Source organism: Podarcis erhardii, assembly GCF_964252035.2.
Source record: "Podarcis erhardii genome assembly, chromosome: 2".
NCBI lineage: Eukaryota > Metazoa > Chordata > Lepidosauria > Squamata > Lacertidae > Podarcis > Podarcis erhardii.
The window spans coordinates 65,682,865-65,705,699 of NC_138498.1; the positions used below are offsets into that span (position 1 = coordinate 65,682,865).

The window sequence follows — 22,835 nt, forward strand, 5'->3', positions numbered from 1 at the left end:
TGTGGGCACAAGGTGAGCTCTTCCCTCTCCTCTCCCACAAGGGCCTGTATCTTCCTTGGCAATATATTGTTACCCATCCTTCACCCTCAGGTCCTAGGGTGGGTTACTACAATTTAAAATTCAGAATCAAAATGTTTAAACGGAGTACAGTCACACTCAGGTGTCAAAGGCCAGGGTATAAACTCCAACAAAATCAATCTTTTCAATGTCTGCCCTGAAAAATGCCAAGTAGAATTATAGAACCAAATATCATTGATTTAAGAGTCTCATGCTCTACTGACTAAGCTATCCCAGCTATCTGCATAAACGGTACTTCACTATGGTGTACTATACGGTGTTTTTGAAGAACCAGCATTCATTTCATAATAAAGATAATGCAGCACAAATAAGGCCTATGTTCCTTCATGCATCTACTCTAAAATTAATTTTTACTGGCAACCAGTTAATGGGTGTACTTGTAAAGCTATTACACTCTCCAAATAAAAGTGTCACAGTGTATTTTTACAAAGTGTTTCGAAATCCCTGGCTTGGATGGGAAATGCTGCAGAACTTCAGTTATAATAAAGCCACAACTGGCACCTCAGTAATTGTTGTTAAAGATATAAAAATACATTAACAAAGAATTTCCAATCCCTCAGGGCTTCATAATGATGAGGGAGTGGGAAACCAAGAAGGGCATAACCAGTGAATTTGTTTAAAAGCTAGTCAATTTGATGCTACTAATTACAGATTAGATGACCAAAAACTGCACCATCACTGAAATCAAATCATGAGATTTTGTAAAATAGCATAATATTTTGTTAGCATTGTGGGATAACCAGTCTCATATAACCAACATGCTTAAGTCTGATTAATGCTTGAAGGGGTTAAGACCATAGAGTAAGCTGTCCTACCAGGCTTAGCTCACTTTGGGAGGGATTAGGTAATCAAGCCTTTGTTCCCCTTCAGAGACACTCAGCATGTGAAGAGGCTAAGCAGGTTGCTGCAGCTTATCTGCATGGCTCTTATAAACCATCCTTGAGTTCCTACAGTATACCAACAATTTAGGAACTTTCACTACTGTATCTAGGCCAAGTTTTGCTGCCTTTGCAACTTTTGCTGAATGCTGTGTGGGAAAGCATATGAATCTGACCTTTGGAAAGTTTGTAAGTAAACCATTTTTAACTTACCAAACGTGTGGGTTTCCCCCCCTATGGTAGGGGAAACGGGGAACTTTGGAAAAATCTCAGAAGGGCATATTTTTAAGGCCTAACGGCCTTAAACACTTTACTTTGCTGCATATTTTTTTTATTTTAAATTTCAGCTGGGATTTTCTCACTAAAGAGTATTTGCCTCAAACCTGGATGCTGGCATCCGAGGAATTCTCCTTTATATACCTACCTATTTTTTTCCTTGCCAACCAACAAACATAACCTGATTTTATAAACCCTTTGGCCTGACAGCAGGCTACTAAACAGCAGTAACTACCATTGAGCCCAGGTTATTCCATGAGAATAGGAGAACCCAGATGGCTTATTCTAATTAATCAAAGTGTTAAATTAAAATTTGTGATCATACTGTGGATTGGTTAATAACATTGGTAAACTGTTTCATTCATTAGTTATTAATATTTAGTGTTGGCATCTGTACTATGAATACTTTATTAGAGTTCTATTTTTAAGCTGTTTTCACAACTATAAGGACAAGGCCCTTAATGATATGAAAAAGAAAGAGAAAACTCACTTTCCCCTTCTATAGCATAATTCCAAGAGCTCACACAATATGGAAAATGCTACACATCATTAAACTAGCAATCAAGACCCAAGACTCTGTACAGTAAAGTATAATATCCCTTGAGAAATCACGCCTTCAGGAATATGATGCTAGTGATAACTCATTGCATTTTACAGGTAACAGACAATTAAGGTTATTCCTTGTTATAAGGAAGTATACAACTTTCCCCCTCATCTATGAGGTTTAAATTAGGATTGGGTCTGGTCCCATATAAGGATTTCATGAATGGCTTAAGCCAGCCTTTCTCAACCTTGGGTCCCCAGATGTTTTTGGCCTACAACTCCCATCATCCCTGACCACTGGTCCTGTGAGCTAGGGATCATGGGAGTTGTGGTCCAAAAACATCTGGGGACCCAAGGTTGAGAACCACTTAAGCCGTCTTCACACATTATTTATGTAACAGATTATTTATGTAACAGATTATGTAACACATTATTTATGTATCAGTGCAGATACAAAAAAAAAAAAAAAAAGGCTATGGAGTCATGTGTTGAGCTCCATCCGTGAAATTGCAATGCTCCCTGCAGATTCTCATGTACTGAAGGATAAATCTCTGAAGCATTTTCTGTCCACATAGACTACATGCTTGATCTAAAGACAAGATTTTCCATGATTCTAAACTTCAGGGGAAGCCTACACAGTTAGAAAATAAATTACCGTATTTTTCGCTCTATAACACGCACCAGACCATAACACGCATGTAGTTTTTAGAGGAGGAAAACAAGAAAAAAAAAATTCTAAACGAAATAGTGGATATGTGATTTTTGTTGTTCATGCTGTGGCCACAGACATGTGATCTGACAGTGAGTTTGGAGTAGCCCAATGCAAAAATCCTGAGGATCCATGCTTTGTAACCACGGAGGAGGGAAGGAAGGGGAACCATGGATCCTCTGCTCACGAATAAAGCAGATCCCCCCCGCCACCCGCAGGCATTCGCTCCATAACACGCACAGACATTTCCCCTTACTTTCTAGGAGGAAAAAAATGAGTGTTAAGGTGCAAAAAATACGGTATACCACAACATGTGAAGACTAGGCAGTGCGGGTGGGAGTAACCACACAATCTTAGTGGTGAGGTTAAATGTGTGGCCCCACATTGCTTTATAATTATACCCGTGATGCTCCCTTGCATAACTGACACATAAAGAGAGCTGTAATCTTAATGGTTTAGAATAAAATATAAAACCTTAATGGATAGGTAGATAGATAGATACATAAAACTTATGAATTGTAGATTTCTACTTTCAAGCTGCTTTAACACGTGTGAGAATTACAATATTAATTGAGGAGGAAAATTTGGTGTTTTGTGCATTTGCAAATATGTATGAGGGAAACTCTGTGAGTGCTGATGTTTACTGATAATTTGTAACACCATAGGGAGGTAATGAGAATATTTGGTTAAGTTACCAAATTCCCTCCTTTTCTCCATAATTTACAGATAAAGGGCAAAAGTTACCAAGGCCTAGCAATAAATATCCAGGAGAGGATTAATGAAACAAACATTTCCGACATATACCAATATAAATCTCAAAGTCAACTGGGCATCTTCATTAAACAAATAGATTTAATATACTGTTTAATCAGCTACTAACAAAGGACCATATACTTTGTGAAAATTAGAAATATTGGCCATATACATAAATCAGTTCTGGTTCTCATCAGTTCATACCATTAAGTTCCAATAGCCTTCTAAAAATGACCTAGTTTAACTCAAATGACCCAGTTTATATGTAATTTTTCAACATTTAGTCTTAAATGCCAACATTTAGCAGTAAATGCTAGGAAATGGCCAGAACAGTGAAAAAATCGGTTGTTTTTAAAATACTGGATTCCATGTATCTACCTGCTTCTAAAATAATGATATTATCCTCCAAATGCAAAATACTTAACTGAAACCTGTGTTTGTTGCTCCCTGACATTCCAGATCCTCAAATTAGTATGCAGTTATTCCAACTCACCATTTGTTTTAGGTTTTCATATTTTCACTACTCACTGATCACAAGGTGAATAGTTTGGAAGGGGGCATGTTGATAGGAAAGTGTATAAACCTATGGAAGTGGCTTTACCATAATAGAATCATATCATTGCAGAGTTGGAAGGGATCCTAAGGGTCACCTATGCCAACCAGCTACACTGCAGGAATCTCCGCTAGATCATACATGACAGATAGTCATCCAACATTCTAGCTTGTCAATGTCCTTCTTAAATTGTGGTGCTCAGAAGGGACACAGTACTCCAGATGTGGTTTGACCAAGGCAGAATGGACTGGGACTATTACTTCCATCAGACTATGGATTTCTTGTTTTACTACCACAAAATTTGTAACCATTTCTTCTGTTACATCACCTGTTGAAGGGTATGAATGTGTGGCACATTCTGTGTCTAAATGAGTATCGTATTATACCGTATGCATTCCAATATAGCTGGGTTTAGGAGCCTCTGGATAGAGTTTGCTTCAGACAAACAGTTATTGGATATAGCAATCCTTGAGATTAGAGCACAAACACACACTCCCTTTAGAGGTGGCTGCTAAACAAGCACTGTCCCCTGCTGGTAGCTGAGTATGTCAGACAAAATCCCCACTAACCACACAGTCAGCAAGCACATGTGCCAACATGTTTTCTTTGGCAATCACTCATAGCCAAGTAAGATTGTCTTCCATAAACACGGTTTTAACAATGAGTCCGTAAGTGACTGTGGAGGCCAATTCTGGATCCACACGTCCTTCCACAGTGGGGACATTGGTTTCTGGGCGGGAGCTGATCACAGTGTGGATTTGCCAAGCTTGCCTTCCTCCTAGCATGTTTCTCCCTTGCGTCCTGAGTTTGGGTGTCTTCAAAGCCCTTGACACCTTTGGTAAAAGGTGTTCTCCAATTGGAGCACTCGCAGGCCAGTGTTTCCCAGTTGTCAGTGTTTATACTACATTTTTTAGATTTGCCTTCGAGAGAGTCTTTAAACCTCTTTTGTTGACCACCAGCATTACGCTTTCCATTTTTAAATTCGGAATAGAGTAGTTGCTTTTGAAGACGATCATCAGGCATCCATCTGCACAACATGACCAGTCCAACAAAGTTGATGTTGAAGAATCATTGCTTCAACCCTGTTGATCTTTGCATCTTCCAGTACACTGATATTAGTTCACCTGTCTTCCCAAGTGATGTGTAAAACTTTTCGGAGATACTGTTCAGTCAGCAAGCATAAGAAAAGGTCCTGCACATGTGCCAACATGTAGATATGCATCAACATAAAGGGTGAGTCTTTTAAAAGAGGCCCCATGGAACATGTGTACTCTGTATCCATGGGGCCTCTTTTAAATGACTCACCCTGTATGTACAAAGAGTTCCTTGCTGTAGGAGATTGTCTGAGTTCCTCTTCATTTGTAACATATTGAAGACTAAGCCAGAAAGGTTTGACTGCATAACATTTTTCTCTTGCATTTGTGGACTGGACAAATAGATTGAGGCTGCAATTGCAGCCCCACTGATTACAAGCAAACATATAATCATAGAATTGTAGAGTTGGAATGTAGCAATGCAGGAATCACAGCCAAAGAACCCCTGGCAGATGGCTATCCAACCTCTGTTTAAAAAAACCTCCAATGAAGGAGAAATCCACCACCTTCTGAGGCAGTCCATTCCGTTGTCAGAATGTTTAGACAGAATTTCCTTTCTTGTAATTTGAACATACATGGGGCTGGAATGGATTTGACATTCCATTTCCCTGCTTACAAAGAGAGTTGCCACTAATTTGTGTTGGGCTAAAGAAGAAGAAGAAAGCAAACAGTTTGAAGTCTCGGCAGGGTGTGGGAAACAGATGCAGTCAAAGAAGTTTCATACAACAATTATTAAATTCAAAACCAAAGAGAAGAGCATGAAATTGGGCAGGTTTGTTCCTTCCCTGCCCCCTGTGGAGATCAAGATTGAGAGTGGAGAAGACAAAGAGTTAAAAGAGGCAAGACAATGATTTTGTTCTTTCACAAAAGGTATCAATGCAAAGCTTTCTGAGCTAGAAATTAATGAAGATGGAGTCTGTATTATGAATTGCATCCCTTCTTGTCACAGTGGGAACCACAGAAGGAATCTCTCTGCTGTGGAGACGCTGTGGCTGTTCACAGTTTGCTGCAAAACCCTAGTGTTTTATCTTTTCTGCCAGTATCTTCTTGAAACATAAATAAATAAAGGCAAATACATACTAATGAGACCCCAGGGCTAAGGAATGGTGGGGGGACCATCGTGTTTTATCAGCCTGTGCTACTGGGTGAAGGGAGCCAGATAAGTAGCTGCCGAAGAAGCAATTAGATCTCCATCTTCCCCTACACAGAAGCCTGGATACACTAGGAAGAAAGCAGAAGTAGACAGACTAATGAACAAGTGCAAAAAATAGCCCAGTGATTCATGTAAGGACTTCCTTAGTCAACCTCCAAAGCCATGTCTTTGCTGCCAACTAAGAGAAACAAGCCTCCTAGTCTGCTTTCATTGGAAATGGGTTAGCAGGGAAGATTCTCTATTCTCCCTGGCTATTTCAAAGGCTTTGTGAGGTTGTGTGGGTTTCAGGATAGCTGCCAACGTTCAATGAGCTGTTATCTAAGCCTTTTTTGACAGAAACCACACACTAGTGTTTTGACTAGAGGACAAACAATCCCAGCATAAAGAATGCAGTCTGCTGTTGCAGTGCTAGCTGTTAAGGGCAGGCAGTCCTCCTCCTGCTCAGCCCCAAAATGCTTGAGACTTTCCAAATATGTTTTTAAAAACCCTCAAGGGAATTCTGGGAACTTAGGAACAACCCCAAGTGCCTTGCCGTTGCCTCCTTCCCTCCCCCCTTGCCCTAAGGCAAAAAATATTGATCTGAGATAAGGGCATCCATGTGTGGAATGTTATATTTACCCACTGAGGACTGGGGATGTGACTACAAGTTACAGGATCCCTAACAGGGACTGACATTAAGTATCATTTCCCATTGAGCAGGAGGATACACAGCAGCAGAAGGTGACATAGGGTACACATTTTGCCCCCTCCTCAAGGGACACTAATTACCTCCCTGATCCCTGATGTGGAAATACAGAATTGTCAAATGAGAAGGAAACTTATTTAGTTATAAAAAAAGAAATAATTTATATACTGCCATTCCACCAAGATGTATCAAAACAGTTTACAACAGTAAAAAGAAGATAAAACCATGCAAGAAAAGCATTGGTGTAGTTACAATGTAGTTAAAAACAAAGCAAAGATTAGTAACCCATTGTGAAAGGATATGCTCTTCATTTCTGCATAGGCCTGGCAGAGTATAAAAGCTTGCAGCAGCCATTTAAAACATGACACAGAAGGTGCCTGCTGAATCTCTCTTGGCAGCGTGTTCCACAGGACCGGTCCAATGACACTAAAGGCTCAGTTTATCATTGTTGAGAATCAAATGAGCCTCACTCAGAGAACTTTGGACTCATTTAGTCCAACCCTCTTCTCAATGCAAGGTCTGAAATACAGGATGCAACTACAACATTCCTGACAGCAGATTTGATGAGCAACAACAATCATGCATTGATTGGAGCCGCTGCTATCACTTCCTTTTTTATATAATATTTTTTATTAATTTTGACATATAAATTATAAAATGTACCACAAAACTTATCACATACAATCTTTTTAGACTTCCATCAGCACCTCTGATGATCCACCGTTTTAACTACTTCTTATGCATTTCGTAACTTTATATTGCCTTTACATCTCTTAACAAATCATCCTCCCCCTTGTCCATTTTTACAATACTTCTAATAATACTCCTCACAAAACTTCTTGCAACCCTACAAACGTCATCTGTTCTTCACAATTACTTTTCAAATAGTCCGTAAATTTACTCCAGTCTTCCGTGAATTTCTGGTCTCGCCGGTTTCGAATCCTTCCTGTTAGTTTATCTAATTCTGCATAGTCCATTAACTTCATCCTCCATTCTTCAATCGTCGGTAACACTTCTTGCTTCCATTTTGGGGCCAATAATATTCTTGCTGATGTTATTGCATATAAAAAGAGTGCTATCACTTCCTACCCAATCCCCTTACTCCAAAGTAAGGCAAAATGGAAATGGGGAAGAAACAGTAGGACAAATCAGAGGTGGGTTCTCCAGAAATAAAAGCAGAATTAAGCTAGAGAGGGTGTTCTCATAGCTAGCGGTAGATTTCCAAATTCTTGAAGGTAATATCAGGGTAAGAATGGTCACATTTTCACCCCAACCCTGCAATTAGCTGCTGCTGCTACAATGGGGAACTAATCCATTGGTTCTCAAGTATTAACACTGTGTTACTTCCTAGGCCTGCCTGTCTCTGTTTCATTTCCACTCCTTTTTAGTCTCACCTCAGAACCCACTTCTTCATCAAACAAGTTTAGCTTCACCTTAGCTTCATTGCCACTGCTACATAAGTCTATTCTGTCTTTTCTCCTTCATACTACTCATTATATTTGACCACTTAACCATCCCCATCCTATTTACAATGTGGTAGATTGCAAACTATATTGACAAGGACTGAAATACTCCTTTCTAACACACTTGTAGAAGCCAGAGAGCAGTGGCAGCAAACTGTCACTAGAATCTACTAAATAGAATACAGTGGAACCTCGGGGTATGGCGGGCTTCCGTTCCATTATGTTCCGTTCCGTTATGGCGGGGTTCCTGCCGCAACCCAAAAATGACACACATTGAAGCGCTGTATCTGTCCATGCGCAAAGTTCAATTCAGCACTTCTGCACATGCATGAGCGGCAAACTCGAAAGTAACCTGTTCCGGTACTTCTGGGTTTGCCGCGGATGTTCGCTGAAGCGGACGCAAGTGGAGGCAGACGCAGAATGAGGTTTGACTGTATAAGATCTGTTTTGATGAATTAGACACTAGCCCATTCATGTCCAGTATTGTGTTTCTGCAATGGCTAGACAGAACTTTACAAATAAAGTATGAAGTCTTCATTGTCCTTAACTATATATCCCCAGAATTTGGTATTCAAATATATTTATCCACCTAAAGCAATGGATAAATGCAGGGCCATTCAGGACCTTTTGATGCTTGAGGTGTATCAGCAAATGGCCCTTCCCCAAATTAAGATGCACAGTACCCACATTATTTTGGCTCCTGAGGCAGAAAATCTCACAAGTGCCATTTCCTTGGCAGTAAATATATAATAATAATAAATTAAATACCCCAGAGTCGTTTGTGACTGGACTTAACTGTCAGGGGTCCTTTACCTTTTTTAAAAAATAGCTAACAATTTGCTGCCCTTTTATGGCAGCCAATATCAGTTGCCTGAGGCTGCTGCCTCACTCTTCCTTGTGGATGGATTTGTCCTTAATAAATTTGTGCAAAAGCCATCTAAGCTATTCACCATTATAATATCTTTAATTTCCATAAGTTAATTATGTGTGATAAGAGGGAGTTCTTTCCCTCGTCCCACAATTTCAATGTGTGACCCTGAGTTTTGGAATGATGAAGTACTATCTTCTCACCATCCACTCCTTCTGTCCCATTCACGATTTTGCAAACTTCAGCCATGCCCCTCACCAAAGACACAAATATACTTGTCCTTCCTTGTAGGAAAACCATTGTTCACTGCAGTTCTCTTGAAACTTTCCTGTTACATGAACTAAGTCTACGACAGTAATAATTTTGAGACTGGTGACTGATAAATATGCCCTCGCTATAGATTTATATAATAGCATTATGAAACTTGCTGTTCTATTTTCCAACCCTTTCATCATTGTCATCATAATCAGCTAAGGTCAAACTAGATGAGGCATTGGAGATCCTGTCTCCTTTGAAATCAACCTTGGGGTTGAGGTGGGAAACGGAATATAATTGTGGAGGATCTAAACAATTTTCTCTCTTCCATTTTGCCAGTCTACCTCTCTCACTCCCAAGCTGTTTGCCCCATGAAGGAAACCAAATGAGTGCATGGAAAGAAAGTTTCAGTCCTGTTTGACACCCTTTCCAGTGGCAATTTTCAGAAGAAATTTAAAAAGAAATGTAAAATCCAGTCATGGATCTTTAGCATTTCATCTGGGTTGACACTAAGTTTGCTGTTTTCACTGCCAGGGCATACTGAGATGATCCTTTCTGCAGGATTTTAACCTCACATTTTCCTGAGTTGTGACAGTCTATTCTGAACCCATCAACCTATGTGTGAAGATTGTTTTTGGTTAAATGTGTATCACTCTGCACTTGATAATGAAACTTCTCTGCCCTTTCACTGTTCACTTTTGCAGTGTCTGTTTGCTCAGTTCTCACCTTTATCACTAACTTTGGCTGTGATGGATCAAGCCAGTGGCCCATCAAGTCCAGCATCTTGTTCTCACAGGGGCCAACCAAATGCCCATGGGACCTGAGTGCAACAGCACTCTCCCCTCCTGAGGTTTCCAGAAACTGGATTGCCAGCAACTGCCTCCAACCACCTCTTTCTTTACCCCAGTGTATTCATTTAGCACACATTGCTTGGCTGGAGAAGTTCTTGCAAAATTCAGACAAGCACAAATATTGAAGGATGGCTGTACAGTCGTAGCTTGCATCTTGAACAGCTTAGTTGACGAACGTTTCGGCTCCCGACTGATCAAAAACCGGAAGTGAGTGTTCCGGGTTTTGAACATTTTTTTGGAAGCTGAGCATCTGATGGGGCTTCCACGCCTTCCGATTGGCTGCAGGAGCTTCCTGCAGCCAATCGGAAGCAGCGCTTTGCTTTCTGAATGTTTTGGAAGTCGAACGGACTTCCAGAATGGATTCCGTTCAACTTCCAAGATACAACTGTATTTTGGTTCCTGCATTGATTCACAAAGTGTGGATTAGGTAGGCTCGCCTTTAAATGCAAACTGGATCTAATCCCCCTCATCCATACTACTAGTACATAGCCTTCAGCTGGCATGATTTTTCTTTTAATGTTGGTCTTTGTTTGACCCACAAGCCATAACTGGCTAGTACCTTGCCCTTCTAGAGAAGGTGTGGCTACATGAATGAGCGATAGTTTCATCTAATCTGGTCTTAACCCAAGAAAATCTTTACTAAAGATTATCTTTTTTAAGAAATGTGAGATAAATTATGGATTTATTACATTATTCTTAAATTTACATGCTCATGAGAGCAGCCCTTGAGATGCACCATAACTAGAGAAGCTTCAATGGCTGAGAATACTCTGTATTTTAATGCATTTGCAGCTCCTGATTCTTTCACTGAAGAGGTCAAGGAGACCTCTTTTCAGTCGTTGCTCTGCAGAAAGGTTAACGTGAACTGTTTTCTGCTGATTTCCCACTGCTGCTCATTAATTCCTTCCCAATATATTTATTGAGGAAATTTTGCTTTCGTGCAGCCCACTAAGGTATCTCTTTGCCTCACACCCATTCCAATTATGCTGCACCATTTCCAATTATATTTTACCATTCTACAGTGGGAAGCCTGCATGCAAAAAGAAAGAAGAAAATGAAAAATTCCACATTCTACGAAAATGATTAAAATTCCATTCCATTGCTGGCTCTGGGACTTGCACATGTGATTAAGTATTGCCTTGGATTTGACGAAGGGCTTGCTATCTTCAAAAACATACACAACACTTTTTTTAAAAAAAGATAAACATAACTGAGATTTAATCTTTCCATATAAAAACTCATCTTTCACTTCCTGAACATCTTTTCTCCATTTCCTCAGCACTGTTTTAAAAAGGAATAAAAAACATGCTAAGGCCTCAGCTAGTGGAGCCTCTTAATTTACTCACATTTAAATTAAATGCCTGAATGCCACGGATTACAGTAAAACTATCCTCATGTTTATTGATGGCGCTAGATGATGGCCTCATTTAATTAATATTTATGGTTTTCTAACTAATCTTTGTACCATGTTGGTTGAGAAGAAAAGAAGGAAGGAAGGAAATAGATTGTGAAATTCTCAAAGCTCTCCAATAAAGAGAAGAGGGAGAAATGAGAAAGCAACACTAGGCTGGAGAATATGTTCTTCTTTTTCAATTTTTGGAGAGAAACAAACTTTAGAGGGAAGGAAATGTTCTTCAAAAACATTTTGAATCTGTGGATGTTTATCCTTTTTATCCTATTCAGGATCGTTGATTCTGCTGGTGGCTGGCTGCTGTTGCTGCCTCTGTGTCATTGTTGTTGTTGTTGTTGTTTAGTCGTTTAGTCGTGACCTCATGGACCAGAGCACGCCAGGCACTCCTGTCTTCCACTGCCTCCTGTAGTTTGGTCAAACTCATGCTGGTAGCTTCGAGAACACTATCCAACCATCTCGTTCTCAGTAGCATGTTGGACGCCTTCTGACCTGAGGGGCTCATCTTCCAGCGTCATAACTTTTATATGCCTGTTGTCTTTGTCCATGGAGTTTTCTTGGCAGGGATACCCGTCAGAGTTGTCTATGAGATTGTAAGGGCACATGAGGGGAATCTAAGTGACTGCATAATTATTTTGATGAAGAATGTTGAAAACCATGGCAAGTATTTTCAGACATTGTTGAAAAGGTTCACAAAACTGAACATTATCTGCTCAGTTCTAGATTGCTTCCTTCAATTTCAAGATGATCTATTAACATTTTGATCTTGGAGGCATTTGCAGTTGGAACACAGAACCCAGCAGTTGCAGGAAGAGTGAGGCAGCTGTCTTGAATAGCCAATTTTGGGTACCAAATTGTTCTAAATTTCAATGGACAGTTCTCCTAATATAAACATCTGGTTGGCCACTGTGTTGGCCACAGGATGCTGAACTTAATGGGCCATTGGCCTGACCCATCAGGCTCTTCTTATGTTAATTATTTATGTTTACCTTGACTAGGGATTAAGTAGGCAGTTGTTACTGTGTCATAGGTAACAATGTGTCTTTGTCAAAACAAAATAAAAAAATTCCTTCCAGTAGCACCTTAAAGACCAACTAAGTTAGTTCTTGGTATGAGCTTTCGTGTGCATGCACACTTCTTCAGATACACAGTGTCTTTGGCCAGTCCTGATTGGAATGTACCAAAACCAGTCTACTTCCTAGAGTACTTAGTTTTTTCCCTTGAGTACTGAACAAAATTCATTTGTTCCTCAGAAAGAAGAATGAGAAAATCAAGTGGCATTTGTTATTCCATGTGCATCAAGAGCTCTTTTAAGAACTATTATAGACATTGTTACAGATAGGTAGCCGTGTTGGTCTGCCATGGTCAAAACAAAATAAAAAAATTCCTTCCAGTAGCACCTTAAAGACCAACTGAGTTAGTTCTAGGTATGAGCTTTCGTGTGCATGCACACTTCTTCAGATACACTATTATAGACATTATTCACAATGGTGCATACATCAAAATAATAATCCCTTAATTCAGTTAACCTTGTTATTGTTCATATAATAAGGTTAAGGTAACTCAGAATTCCTACTTTATTGAGTTATTTTGATTGCAAATAACTTTTTTGAGAAGGGATGGATTAGAGATCAAAATAACTCCATAAATAAATGGCAGCTTAGAAATCTGATAAAATAAATAAATGCTTTCTAATTTATTCAATTATTTTAAGGATTGAGGATCGTCTGTTGTAATAATTCTTTTGCCATCGAACGACTATTTCCTAATGAACTTTGGTGTAGGTGTGACTATGTCCCCCCAGCAGGGGTGGGAAACCCATTAAGATGGTCCACACTCAGGAATCTGAGGGATTTTCAGGGTGTCAGAACTGATGATCCTGTCAAGGCCTTAGACTCATTGAAGAATGAGGAGATTAGATAGACCATTAATATGATCATTCCCGAGTCTCCCTTCTGGTAGTATTGAGCAGGTGCTGGCCTTCCGGGAAGTTGTGTACAATGAAGCAGGTCAAAGAATGGCTGGAGTACAAATAGTGTGAATCTTGTCCCAAAGACAAGCTGAACACCTATTTGAGCACCCCATTGCACCTACTGCATGATAGTGGGTGTTTAGTTTTCCACTTCCATTGCATCCTCAAGTAGCCATCCAGCAGAGTTGTTCCAATTGTACATGGATGGTCCTTGTGCATGGGATTCTCAAGCCCTCAGGTACTTGCTGTGACAAGTTTCCTAGGCACTGTCAGGGTAAAGTCACTCCTATACATGCATAGTGGATGTCTTGGTCGAGACATTTCCTAATGGGGTATCCAATGTGCTGTCTGATCTGGTATTGTGCGATCACTTGCTGTTCAGGTCAGAGGATGTGGACAAGGGCCTTTAGGCTATCCATATGAATATATCCCCGCTCCCTTGACCTCGATTGTTGTGGCTGGTTCAAGGGAGCCAGGGAGCTGGACTAGGTGGGTTGAGGGTATGGTTAATACACTACCTTAAAAGAGACAGTGGTGAATCCACTCCCCACCCCCTCTATCACATCTTTGTATGCCATCTTACTGTTGTCACATATTGGCTGGGAATATAGGAAACTGTCTTACATCAAATAAGGAAGGCCACTGATTCGTCCAGCTCAGTATTATCTACTGACTGTGGCTCTCTGTGGTTTCAGATAGGGGAAATTCACAGCCCTACCTGGATAGGACTGGGATTGTACCTGTTATCTTCTGTATGCAAAGCTGATGCTCTGCCACTGAGCTGTAGTCCTTCCCTTTGTAGGGGAGAGAATGTCTGAAGTGAAGCGCTTGCTCTACCAGTGTAGGCTGCACTGTTCTAAATGACACGGGGAGTCTACACACACACCAGGTCTCCTCCTTCCAATACATAGAGCGTGCATGGTGTCATGGTTACGGTGTTTTACTAGAACCAGGCAGATCAGGGTTCAAATCCCCACTCACTCATGAAGCTCACTGGGTTACCTTAGGCCAGTCACTGTCTCTCAGCCTCACCTACCTGACAGGGTTGTTGTCTGACTGAAATGGGAATAATGTTAAGCATGTGTACCACCTTGGAGGAGAGGTGGGATATAAAGAAATGAAATAATTATATGTGTTATTGAGCAGTTCTTAAATCACAAATACCATCTCTGCAGAACAAGAATCAGATCCCTGTAAGTAAAGGAAAACGCATTAAAGATTTCATATTGAACCACACCGACATCATAAGCCTTTTCCTACACAAACAGCAGGCAAAGGGGCAAAAAGAAGTCCTGGATTATATTATTTTAGTCTACTGGTGAGATTGTTATACGACTGACGCTCCCTCGTATGAAAAAAACCCTTCCTCCTGGTATGCTAGGTTTTTTGGAGGGGGTTAAGTGCCACAATTTCCTACTCCTGGGGAAATGTTCAAATGTGTGACCAGCTTCCAACCACCTGCACCTGCAGTGTGATGTGATATGTATAAACCAGGAACAATTTTACCCTCTCAGCCTCTGTGTGTGGGAGCTAGGCTCTTGATATGTGTGTGAAATAGGCAAAAAGAAGGTATCTTAAGAGCTGAAGGCATTATGAACCATACACAGCAGAGAACATGGCACAGTCCTGTGAATGTCAATGACCCTTTCCTAGGCATGGGATAAGTAACTACCCACGACCTCATATATGTCATTCTCAGGACCCTCTGTGCAAAGACATTTGCCAGTTGCCTGCCATATCTTTCTGCTGAAAACCTGCAAGGTGTGTCAATCCCAGACCCTTCCATTACAAAGACAGCAGATGCACTTAAAGTTATGAAGCCCAGAGTAAGCAAATCTAAAATGTTTAATCTATTATTAATCAGACAGTTGCTGAAATGATAGGGCTCTGGGGGACTTGAGAAAGACATCAATATTTATGGGCTCGTTAGCAAATGTTTCTCTCTCGTTTTTCTATTTATCTTTAAAGAGGCAGCAGGAGTATGAAGGATGTTTATGTTTTATGTCATTACATAAGGAGGCAATGTCATGTTTGGGGACAGGAAGATTCAGTACAAGGTTCTGAATATTAATCACAGAAATCAAGTGCTGGAGCTGGTATCAAGTCTTCACAGTCTTGTAACCAAGTACTTGAGCATTTCCAAAGGCATCAGGATATACCCAAATCAGAAAGTTGAAAGGTGGGCTTTGAAAAACAATTCAGTAGCCACAAGTGTGCTTTGAACTAAAGATCAGGTGATCTCTGGCTTACAAGTAGAATCATAGAATTGTAGAGTTGAAAGAGACCACGAGGGTCATCTAGTCTAACCCCCTGCAATGCAGGAAGCTTTTGCCCATCATGGGGCTGGAACCCACGATTCTGAGTTTAAGAGTATCATGGTCTACTGACTGAGCTATCTCAGGATCATGTAGCAGAAAGGAGTCCAAGCAACCCCTTAAGACTGGATATCCTTTAGAGATGCCTGCCCTATTGTTGGTGAATGCTGGCTCCACAAACTGTTCATTTTAGGTTGGGTAGGGTGTTGGTGGTTTAGACCTACTTTGGACATCTGAATGAAATCACCAGATTGCTCTACAATATTTTTATCCCACTTGATTGCCCTATAATATATTAATCCCACTTTTCATCAGACCAGATTTCATAATACAGCATAAAACAGTTATAAAGAAACACAAAGAAAGCGGCAGATAAATTTTAATGCACACTGAAACTTGCTCAGTTAAAATGTTACAATCTATTAACACGCTTCAACAATGTAAGTGTTGGAGCCACTTCAAAGTGATTTATGGTTTTAAAGGTAAGATCCAGGCACTCAGATTGAACCAGGTAGTGAACAGGCAGCCAATGAAATCCTTTTAATGCTAGGACAATATGGATGAACTAGGCTGCACCTGCCAAAATTCTGAGTTGAATTCTTTACCAAATGAAGCTTCTTAGCTACCTTAAAGCCACTTATTAGTGTTCTGCCAAAAATTTATCTTGCATTTTTCAACCATTCTCAATCAATTAATGAGAAAGAACTTTCATTCAAAAATTATCAAAGGGGAGAGAAAATTATGTAACGTTATCATAGTTTGGATGCCAGATCTTGATATGCTTAGCTTACTTTCTGGGTGGCCAACAAGTGTTTGTGAGTGTCTTTTCTTTCATTCCTCAAATCATCTCTTCAGTGTATGTGTTCTGCAGCCTACCTGGGTGTCTGTGCTTCCTGAAAGCCCCATGATGGCTTGGTTGGACTTTTCTGTAAGTACAGTAGGTAGGGATGCCACCTATTGGCCTCTGTTCGTTTTTTTCAGCCAAGTCTTACTTTTAAAGAAATCAGTGAAGAGAAGAGGGATTTTTTAAGGTGAAAAATGCATCCTTTAAAACCACTGACTGCATTGGTCTCAGATACTCAGTAGCCACCTCCCAAGCTTAATACACATCAGTTAAAACCTAGGGAAAGAGGTTGTTCTTCCTATGGGTCTTTTTGTGATCAGGAACTACAGGCAGCTTGGGAAGCTGCGGAGCCCTGGAGAAATGTTTAATGGAAGGAAACGCACACATGGCTATGGCCACCTCACAATAATAGAGCACGCTCAGTCCACACCTATTTGTTTAACAAAAATCAAAAGAAAGCCTGAAGCATACCTTGAAAGAGGAAGAAAAACAGAAGCCTCTTTTGCTTGTGAAGGAAACTTCTGAGATGTTAGAGAATGGGTTTTGGCACAGCACATAGACACTTTGCTGTAATCTAGTCAGAAGTTTAATACAGCATGGGTCACCATGGCCACACTTTCTGGTGATCGGAGCTGCCATAGTTGGTAAAGGCAGTCCATTCCAGTGATTGCCTGGATCTCTGGTGACAGTGATGGCTAACTTGTGGCCACCCATATGTCACTGAACTACAACTATCAGCCCCAGTCAACATGGTTATTGGTCAGTGATGATGGGAGTTGCAGTCCAGCAGCAACTTTGAGGCCCACAGGTTATCTACCCAAGCTGTTAACCTGCTCAGGGGGAGTTTGACCTTGTCCAGAATTGATAGAACACCCGCTCCCTGGTCATAAGAACCTGAACACCTCCATTGTGTCAGGATATATGACCACACTAATACTATAAGATAAATATATAGTTTTGTGTGGCAGGACCAGGAATGCAGCACAAAGCAGTACCCAGTCATAAAAAAGAATTCAGTTGTCCCCACCCTGCCAATTCTCATGCAAATCTCAGGAAAAGATTATATTTTTTAAAAAAGCAAAAATAGGCATCATCTCTCTTTCCAATGACTTGTTCTGCTTGAAAAGAAACATTACTGTGGGAGAGTATGTAGACCAATAAAACATTTCTAACTCTCTCATCTCCCTGAAGATTTCAAATTGTTTCCCTGAGTTTGTAAAGTATTTCTGGAAAGCTGAGCATGGCACCAAGCAGAGACCTATTGTTTACAGATTTCATTAGCTTGCTACAACTGTGGCTGCTCACACAGTGTCTGGGCTGCAGGACATCAAGAATGCATTCAGCTCTGTTTAGCTTATAAAGTGGTTTCTGACCCCTGGGCATAGAAGTCTATTGTTTGCCAGTTGAGTCATTTGCTGATGTTGCATCCCTTGAGGCCTTCTGCTGATATTGTTTTCTGCTGTCTAATGTTCCTTGTTCTCTTAGTCATCTATTCCAGTTTCTTCACCTATGCTAATATTATATATAATGGCTTCACGCCCACGTAAGCACAATGTGATTTGCCTCAGAACCTATATAGAGAACTGTTTTCCCAAACTCCACAGCTGGAAGGTAGCAACACAATATGTTCATAGTGAGCTGCAGCTAAGTATATGGAAGCACAGAGGCGTAGCAAGGTCAGGTGGTACCCGGTATGGGGGGGGGGGAATTGTCAAAAAAAAAAACATTGACGGCTTGGGGTAGGCTTGGGAGTCATGGGCGGGCGGCACGCCAAATGTCATCCCCAGGCATGCCGCTCGCCCGCAACTCTTAAGTCTCCCCCAAACTGAAGGCAAAGCGGCACAGCTCCCCCTTCCCCCGACAGCTCGGAGTAGGCTTGGGAGTTGTGGGCAGGCAGCGCGCTGAATGTCACCCCCCTCAGTGATGACACCCGGGGCAGTCCGCACCCCCTGCACCCCCTTTCTTACGCCTCTGCTCATAAACACTCTGCTTGTAATACTCTGCTTCTTCTCTGCCCCTTTGAAAAAGCCCAAAGGACTTTATGTGAGGCCAGTCCTAGACTAAATGACACCTGCTCCATTTGTAATGACACCTTACTTTTTATTGTATTTTGATGCATGATTGATCCCTGTTGTTTAAGAGGAGACATTTGCAAACGGGAATCTGCAAATCTGTACTTAATCATGCTACGTGAACAGTTTGTACTGTTTGTTTCAGCTGCTGAGTGGATCCTTGAGTACATGGTCCATGACAGGCTTCACCAGAGCTCTGCGCTCCCTGAGTCTGGCACCCTAGGCAGTCGCCTTTGTCACATGCCCATAAATCCAGTCCTCGGTATGTCAGAACTGATCTTTGGAAAGAGAGACTGATATGCGTATTCTTAACCAAGAGTGTGGTTGTTTGTCGCTGTGGAGGGAAAGCCGGCCGAATCGGAAAGCAGAGGGAAAGCATTACTGTGACACATTTAGGGCTGCTGCATGAAACACACTGAGATGGCTGACACAGTAAATGGGGATCTTTTGTATGTGCATGTCGTGCAGCAAGAGGCATTACAATGCCTGTCACTGAGAGGGAAGGATTATTGCACCTGTGACAGTCTGAGAAGGATTACCATGCCTATGATATGGGGAGAGGGATTACAGCACCTTTGATATAGCAGTGCGGTTTACTCCGCATATGGAAAGGCAGAGATATGCAGAGTGAGGGAAGTTCTTTATGTGAAGGACAGTAAGAGCTTTTTAGCAGCTTTCCAGCTTCTTTACATATGAGAATTTCCGGGAGTTGCAAGTTGACTGGGAAAATTACTTTTTATTTTTGACATTCCCCTCAGGTATCTATCCTCTTCCTTTAGTATTAAATATATTTCTCTCCTTATTTATACTTCTTTTCTCAGTACTCAAATGTTCTAAAACATAGCTGTGGATCATCATGTGCAGGCATTGCAGCAGAGGGGAATGAGGGTTATTCCAGGCATATTTTTTCTTCATTCACTCTCACTTACCTCCCCAAGACATAAACGGTTGTCATAGAAATCAGGGAGGAGTTCTTGAGAGGAATTTCTTAAATTCCTCCTCAACAGTTGCCTCCTACCTCCTGTGGAGTAATTCCTGCAGTAGTTTGAAGCAATCGGCAAAGCAATCTCGTCTGGCTTCATGGAATACATATAGCAACACATATTTTCATGTTCTGAAGATGAGAGGTGTGATTGCAGGAGATGGAGGTGAACATCCCAAAGGAAAATACAGTGATGTTGTCCATGGCAAACAAAACAGAGTATGGGCTGCATAGTCACTCAATGCCTTTAGTAAAAAAAAAAAGGGGGGGGGAAATCTGGCAAATACCAGGGGTATGCTCCTGCAAAGGGAGGAATGGAAGCTGAATGGATTCATGGAATTGTATATGGGAAAATGTTCACTCTGAAAAACAAGCAAATCTCTCTGTGATCTTGTGGCAGATCTGCCCTTAGCTGCCCCTTAGCTGCCCAATAATTCTGCTTCATAAAAAAGCTTAATTCAATCAGTTTCCCCTTTTTTAAAACAAGCATTTCTCCTTGATTTTCCACCATATCGTGAATTTTCTGGTCTCTCCCTGTGAGTCACTAAAAAAGGAATGTTCTCTTCTGACCTTTTTCCTTCAGCTAACCTTAAATTGCTGGGTGCTCTATGTATTGATGAGTTGAAGCAGTATTTTTACAGCTCACCCCTTTCTCTCATCTTCTTTGACTTCTCGTATCAGTGACTCCCCTTTTTAAAGAGAGAAACCAGAAACCCTTGTTAAAACATGCTTTATTATTTTGCCATCTCTGGAACTCCCAGTGACCTAAGACCCCTTCATGTGCTATGGTAGATAGACATATTAAGGAGGTCCACACATTGAAAGGTCTAGCAGCAGCCTCCAATATTGCACTGTTTCCTTGGTCCCATCCACAATTAGGTGTGGGACTATGGACATCTGAAGAGGGGAAGTCTATGTTCATTAACTTCAGGTAAAGGTAAAGGTAAAGGTAAAGGGACCCCTGATCATTAGGTCCAGTTGTGGCCGACTCTGGGGTACTAGAATACTGTACAACTGGTGGTCCAGCTCCCATGGAAACCTATATTGGCTTCCCCTTCCCCCTATATTGCATATGAACACTAGGGGCAGAGCCAGGGCAGCTGCAAATGTTAGAGTGGGGCCAGCCATATGGGCCCAATGGCCTTTTCCATACATGAAACATCTAAAAGCAATTGACATGTAGAGAAGGCACTAAATCACAGACAATTCCAGAAGTAGGCCTGTACAAGCAAACCTGCTTGACTGATCATGCTCAGAGCTAAAAGGAAAAAGAGGAAAGTATTGTCTATGCTGTGAAATCATATGATCGACACCATTTCATGACACTAACAGTTTCAAAGCAGTAACATTGGGAGTGAATAACTAGACCCTGTTTACATAAATGATAGAAGGCTTGGAGACCATCTTTATGCCAATAAAGAGGGTTTTCTGTTTCTGTGGAATAATATTTGTGAGAAATATATTGTCATAATGGGGGGGAAATCATTTTTAGGATCTTAGAAAGAATGGCCTCATCCTAACATTTGTGGCCACTCAGACTGTCACCAATTTCAGAGAGGGGAAAGCTTCTCAGTTGACCTCCTGAAACTGGTGTAAAGCCCAATAATACAGTTTAGGAAACTGTTACCTAAGAATAATTTTATATAGTTCTGGCCCATAGTGAATACACTTCTTCTATGCAGTGGGCATTTTGCCTCTATTTCATGAACACTGTCCTGAATATATCAACTGTGTGGTGCCAAGCATACTTCCAGGGCTTGGCAAGTGTCTCCAACAATGTTGTCAGAGTTGACATGCTGTGAAACAGATATGAGAACTTGCCTCAGGGCCATTGTGAGGTCCCATATACCACTGGAACAGATGCTGCTGCAGTTGACTGCGAAAACTCATCCGCCCTGCCACACACATACAGTTCCTTCTATTATACATAGATGCAAATTGATGTTTAAGCAGCTGCAACATGCAGGCTATTTTGTGACCACGTAGCAAAAATTCTTAGCTCATTTGCACAGCTTACTTATACCCCATAAATGGACACACAAATGCTGTTTCAGTATGTAGAAGAAGTTTGTTCAAACATTTAGAAGCCTGCTGGGGATCGTTGGTTCAGTTTTTTTGCCTCTAGATGTAGGCTCTCACAATCACCACTGCATATTTAAATCAACATTCTTATATTATTTGAGGACACAAAGGCCTAGCCAACCTTTTCATCCCATGTTGCACTCCCAACAAAAACTGTCCCCAAACAGCTATTTAGTACATGGGGGATGTGGTTCGGTTCATGCTAGTAAGAGCTTCTCTCCCCTGTCAAAGAGAGCTTTGGGGTGGATTTTCATCAGGACCCCCAGTGCAGGCACCTTGTTGCAAGAGGAGATCCTGACTGGGGCCCCCAGCAGCTGCCATATACAGTGTTTGGGTTAAAACAAAAACAAAATATTTGCGCAACTCCAAGTGTAAATGTCACGTGCAGCTCTGGCCTCAGAGTGTTCAGATACATTTTCTCAATAATCCTTATCTCAGACCTGTAATGTTGATCAGTACTTCTATCCTGTTGGGATCGAGACTGAAGGAACATATTAAGCCTGTTGCAAGTAGCTTTAGAAACATCCCTGACTAATATTTGGCCATCTTGGGTCATTTTCACAAACTTGAATTTTGTACATACACACACACACTCCTGGAAACTTTATACTATCGCTTTTTAGCTCGGGTGAGATCACATCACCAGGAATGGAGCCCATCAGCATTTTTCTCCTGTGGATAAAAGATCAGGCATTAATACAACAATGCATGTTTTGAAGACCATGTCAGTTCACAGGAATAAGGTCATACATATCTAGGCACTGGCTGTTCAAGGCAGCAAAGTGGTGCCGCAGTCACATTGCTGAGCTAGGTCTGGGGGAGACTCGGGTTCAGATCCCCATTCTGCCAACATCTTTCAGCCTAACATACCTGATAGAGTAGGGTGAGGAAAACAGTTGGAGGAAGGGCAAGGTATGTTGCATGGAGCTTATTGGAAGAAAGGCAGACTGTAAATAGAATACATGTATGTATGTATGAATAAATGAATGACTTCCAATCCC

General features: G+C 41.1%; 1 protein-coding gene and 1 long non-coding RNA gene across 8 annotated transcripts in view; one reads left to right on the forward strand and one right to left on the reverse strand.

The window, feature by feature from the left end:
* GRIA1 (glutamate ionotropic receptor AMPA type subunit 1) overlaps window positions 1–22,835 on the forward strand; it is a 200,696-nt gene that overhangs the window by 53,791 nt on the left and 124,070 nt on the right. The gene's annotated exons all lie outside the window — the stretch shown is intronic.
* The window catches only part of LOC309336134, a 31,087-nt gene continuing 27,072 nt past the window's right edge, over window positions 18,821–22,835 (reverse strand). Inside the window, exon 4 of the long non-coding RNA XR_014153904.1 lies at window positions 18,821–19,997. This is a non-coding gene — a long non-coding RNA (uncharacterized lncRNA). The remainder of the gene's footprint in view (window positions 19,998–22,835) is intronic.